This window comes from Oncorhynchus nerka, linkage group LG4 (genome assembly GCF_034236695.1).
Source record: "Oncorhynchus nerka isolate Pitt River linkage group LG4, Oner_Uvic_2.0, whole genome shotgun sequence".
In the NCBI taxonomy this organism is placed as follows: Eukaryota; Metazoa; Chordata; class Actinopteri; order Salmoniformes; family Salmonidae; genus Oncorhynchus; species Oncorhynchus nerka.
Window position 1 is genome coordinate 67,684,143 of NC_088399.1, and position 6,000 is coordinate 67,690,142.

The window sequence follows — 6,000 nt, forward strand, 5'->3', positions numbered from 1 at the left end:
ATCGAGAACGCACAACGACTATACCACAAACTAAGAATGAGAGGAATAATCAAGTCAATAAATGTTGGGTAGTTAATTAGATAGCATATTGTTACTATACTGACAAGTTCTATGTATTAGTAGCCAACTAACATTAGGTAGCTACAGAAGATAAAATACCGATACATACTGCTGTAAGGATATGCTATGCGGTTCGTAAGGATAGCATAGCTAACAAATTGTAAGACAACAGTAACTTGTTTGAAAAGTCATTACTTTATTATATTGCTCAACATTTTCTTAACATTTGTCATAATTAGTTAAAGCAATCCATTTGTATCCGCTCTCCTGGACTTGCATATTTTCCTCCATTTTCTTCAAATTGGAAAAAGAAGAATTGCACTAAAAGCACGGAAATAGTGTCCACGGTGCAGTACGACATCGGGAAACTTTTGTCACACTAATTATATCCATTCTATGACCAATAAGCATACTATACAGTCATGGCCAAAAGTTTTGAGAATGACACAAATATACATTTTCACAAAGTTTGCTGCTTCAGTGTCTTTAGATTTTTTTGTCAGATGTTACTATGGAATACTGAAGTATAATTACAAGCATTTCATAAGTGTCAAAGGCTTTTATTGACATGAAGTTGTCATATTTGCAGTGTTGACCCTTCTTTTGCAAGACCTCTGCAATCCGCCCCGGCATGCTGTCAATTAACTTCTGGGCCACATCCTGACTGATGGCAGCCCATTCTTGCATAATCAATGCTTGGAGTTTGTCAGAATTTGTGGGTTTTTGTCTGTCCACCCACCTCTTGAAGATTGACCACAAATTCTCAATGGGATTAAGGTCTGGGGAGTTTCCTGGCCATGGACCCAAAATATTGATGTTTTGTTCCCCGAGCCACTTAGTTATCACTTTTGCCTTCTGGCAAGGTGCTCCATCATGCTGGAAAAGGCATTGTTCATTACCAAACTGTTCGTGGATGGTTGGGAGAAGTTGCTCTCGGAGGATGTGTTGGTACCATTCTTTATTCATGGCTGTGTTCTTAGGCAAAATTGTGAGTGAGCCCACTCCCTTGGCTGAGAAGCAACCCCACACATGAATGGTCTCAGGATGCTTTACTGTTGGCATGACACAGGACTGATGGTAGCGCTCACCTTGTCTTCTCCGGACAAGCTTTTTTCCAGATGCCCCAAACAATCGAAAGGGATTCATCAGAGAAAATTACTTTACCCCAGCCCTCAGCAGTTCAATCCCTGTACCTTTTACAGAATATCAGTCTGTCCCTGATGTTTTTCCTGGAGAGAAGTGGCTTCTTTGCTGCCCTTCTTGACACCAGGTCATCCTCCAAAAGTCTTTGCCTCACTGTGGCGTGCAGATGCACTCACACCTGCCTGCTGCCATTCCTGAGCAAGCTCTGCACTGGTGCTGCCCCGATCCAACAGCTGAATCAACTTTAGGAGACGGTCCTGGCGCTTGCTGGACTTTCTTGGGAGGCCTGAAGCCTTCTTCACAACAAGTGAACCGCTCTCCTTGAAGTTCTTGATGATCTGATAAATGGTTGATTTAGGTGCAATCTTACTGGCAGCAATATCCTTGCATGTGAAGCCCTTTTTGTGCAAAGCAATGATGACGGCACGTGTTTCCTTGCAGTTAACCATGATTGACAGAGGAAGAACAATGATTCCAAGCACCACCCTCCTTTTGAAGCTTCCAGTCTGTTATTTGAACTCAATCAGCATGGCAGAGTGATCTCTAGCCTTGTCCTCGTCAACACTCACACCTGCGAGAGAATCACTGACATGATGTCAGCTGGTCCTTTTGTGGCAGGGCTGAAATGCAGTGGAATTTTTTTGGGGGGATTCAGTTCATTTGCATGGCAAAGAGGGACTTTGCAATGAATTGCAATTAATCTGATCACTCTTCATAACATTCTGGAGTATATGCAAATTGCCATCATACAAACTGAGGCAGCAGACTTTGTGAAAATTAATATTTGAGTAATTCTCAAAACTTTTGGCCACGCCTGTACACTCAACTTAAGACACAAATAGTACGGTTAGTATGAGTATTCGAACACAGCTCTAGTTTTTTTATTTGGTTGAGATGGAGACATGCATCCAACATATCAATTATTAACTACACAAGCAGAAGATACATGTCAAATCAAATCAAATTTTATTTGTCACATACACATGGTTAGCAGATGTTAATGCGAGTGTAGCGAAATGCTTGTGCTTCTAGTTCCGACAATGCAGTAATAACCAACAAGTAATCTAACTAACAATTTCAAAACTACTGTCTTATACACAGTGTAAGGGGATAAAGAATATGTACATAAAGATATATGAATGAGTGATGGTACAGAGCAGCATAGGCAAGATACAGTAGATGGTATCGAGTACAGTATATACATATGAGATGAGTATGTAAACAAAGTGGCATAGTTAAAGTGGCTAGTGATACGTATTACATAAGGATGCAGTCGATGATATAGAGTACAGTATATACGTATGCATATGAGATGAATAATGTAGGGTAAGTAACATTATATAAGGTAGCATTGTTTAAAGTGGCTAGTGATATATTTACATCATTTCCCATCAATTCCCATTATTAAAGTGGCTGGAGTTGAGTCAATGTCAGTGTCAGTGTGTTGGCAGCAGCCACTCAATGTTAGTGGTGGCTGTTTAACAGTCTGATGGCCTTGAGATAGAAGCTGTTTTTCAGTCTCTCAGTCCCAGCTTTGATGCACCTGTACTGACCTCGCCTTCTGGATGATAGCGGGGTGAACAGGCAGTGGCTCGGGTGGTTGATGTCCTTGATGGTCTTTATGGCCTTCCTGTAACATCGGGTGGTGTAGGTGTCCTGGAGGGCAGGTAGTTTGCCCCCGGTGATGCGTTGTGCAGACCTCACTACCCTCTGGAGAGCCTTACGGTTGAGGGCGGAGCAGTTGCCGTACCAGGCGGTGATACAGCCCGCCAGGATGCTCTCGATTGTGCATCTGTAGAAGTTTGTGAGTGCTTTTGGTGACAAGCCGAATTTCTTCAGCCTCCTGAGGTTGAAGAGGCGCTGCTGCGCCTTCTTCACGATGCTGTCTGTGTGAGTGGACCAATTCAGTTTGTCTGTGATGTGTATGCCGAGGAACTTAAAACTTGCTACCCTCTCCACTACTGTTCCATCGATGTGGATAGGGGGGTGTTCCCTCTGCTGTTTCCTGAAGTCCACAATCATCTCCTTAGTTTTGTTGACGTTGAGTGTGAGGTTATTTTCCTGACACCACACTCCGAGGGCCCTCACCTCCTCCCTGTAGGCCGTCTCGTCGTTGTTGGTAATCAAGCCTACCACTGTTGTGTCGTCCGCAAACTTGATGATTGAGTTGGAGGCATGCGTGGCCACGCAGTCGTGGGTGAACAGGGAGTACAGGAGAGGGCTCAGAACGCACCCTTGTGGGGCCCCAGTGTTGAGGATCAGCGGGGAGGAGATGTTGTCGCCTACCCTTACCACCTGTGGGCGGCCCGTCAGGAAGTCCAGTACCCAGTTGCACAGGGTGGGGTCGAGACCCAGGGTCTCGAGCTTGATGACGAGCTTGGAGGGTACTATGGTGTTGAATGCCGAGCTGTAATCGATGAACAGCATTCTCACATAGGTATTCCTCTTGTCCAGATGGGTTAGGGCAGTGTGCAATGTCCTTCAAATGTTGATGTTGGGTTGCGTTGACAATATCACTAAATATTATAACATTTGAAATCAACCAGAGCTTGTAACCATAGCCCTATTGTATTGTCTATATTTAATTGAAACAATAGCTGTTGAGGACTTTGCAAATGTTATATAGTCCTAAATAGCATTATTGATTTTTTTTTTTTTTTTTTTTTTTTACCTTTATTTAACCAGGTAGGCTAGTTGAGAACAAGTTCTCATTTGCAACTGCGACCTGGCCAAGATAAAGCATAGCAGTGTGAACAGACAACACAGAGTTACACATGGAGTAAACAATTAACAAGTCAATAACACAGTAGAAAAAAAAGGGGGAGTCTATATACAATGTGTGCAAAAGGCATGAGGTAGGCGAATAATTACAATTTTGCAGATTAACACTGGAGTGATAAATGATCAGATGGTCATGTACAGGTAGAGATATTGGTGTGCAAAAGAGCAGAAAAGTAAATAAATAAAACAGTATGGGGATGAGGTAGGTGAAAATGGGTGGGCTATTTACCAATAGACTATGTACAGCTGCAGCGATCGGTTAGCTGCTCAGATAGCTGATGTTTGAAGTTGGTGAGGGAGATAAAAGTCTCCAACTTCAGCGATTTTTGCAATTCGTTCCAGTCACAGGCAGCAGAGTACTGGAACGAAAGGCGGCCAAATGAGGTGTTGGCTTTAGGGATGATCAGTGAGATACACCTGCTGGAGCGCGTGCTACGGATGGGTGTTGCCATCGTGACCAGCGAACTGAGATAAGGCGGAGCTTTACCTAGCATGGACTTGTAGATGACCTGGAGCCAGTGGGTCTGGCGACGAATATGTAGCGAGGGCCAGCCGACTAGAGCATACAAGTCGCAGTGGTGGGTGGTATAAGGTGCTTTAGTGACAAAACGGATGGCACTGTGATAGACTGCATCCAGTTTGCTGAGTAGAGTGTTGGAAGCCATTTTGTAGATGACATCGCCGAAGTCGAGGATCGGTAGGATAGTCAGTTTTACTAGGGTAAGCTTGGCGGCGTGAGTGAAGGAGGCTTTGTTGCAGAATAGAAAGCCGACTCTTGATTTGATTTTCGATTGGAGATGTTTGATATGAGTCTGGAAGGAGAGTTTGCAGTCTAGCCAGACACCTAGGTACTTATAGATGTCCACATATTCAAGGTCGGAACCATCCAGGGTGGTGATGCTAGTTGGGCATGCGGGTGCAGGCAGCGATCGGTTGAAAAGCATGCATTTGGTTTTACTAGGGTTTTTGGAGGCCACGGAAGGAGTGTTGTATGGCATTGAAGCTCGTTTGGAGGTTAGATAGCACAGTGTCCAATGACGGGCCGAAAGTATATAGAATGGTGTTGTCTGCGTAGAGGTGGATCAGGGAATCGCCCGCAGCAAGAGCAACATCATTGATATATACAGAGAAAAGAGTCGGCCTGAGAATTGAACCCTGTGGCACCCCCATAGAGACTGCCAGAGGACCGGACAGCATGCCCTCCGATTTGACACACTGAACTCTGTCTGCAAAGTAATTGGTGAACCAGGCAAGGCAGTCATCCGAAAAACCGAGGCTACTGAGTCTGCCGATAAGAATATGGTGATTGACAGAGTCGAAGGCCTTGGCAAGGTCGATGAAGACGGCTGCACAGTACTGTCTTTTATCGATGGCGGTTATGATATCGTTTAGTACCTTGAGTGTGGCTGAGGTGCACCCGTGACCGGCTCGGAAACCAGATTGCACAGCGGAGAAGGTACGGTGGGATTCGAGATGGTCAGTGACCTGTTTGTTGACTTGGCTTTCGAAGACCTTAGATAGGCAGGGCAGGATGGATATAGGTCTGTAACAGTTTGGGTCCAGGGTGTCTCCCCCTTTGAAGAGGGGGATGACTGCGGCAGCTTTCCAATCCTTGGGGATCTCGGACTATATGAAAGAGAGGTTGAACAGGCTGGTAATAGGGGTTGCGACAATGGCGGCGGATAGTTTCAGAAATAGAGGGTCCAGATTGTCAAGCCCAGCTGATTTGTACGGGTCCAGGTTTTGGAGCTCTTTCAGAACATCTGCTATCTGGATTTGGGTAAAGGAGAACCTGGAGAGGCTTGGGCGAGGAGCTGCGGGGGGGGGGGCGGAGCTGTTGGCCGAGGTTGGAGTAGCCAGGCGGGAGGCATGGCCAGCTGTTGAGAAATGCTTATTGAAGTTTTCGATAATCATGGATTTATCGGTGGTGACCGTGTTACCTAGCCTCAGTGCAGTGGGCAGCTGGGAGGAGGTGCTCTTGTTCTCCATGGACTTCACAGTGTCCCAGAACTTTTT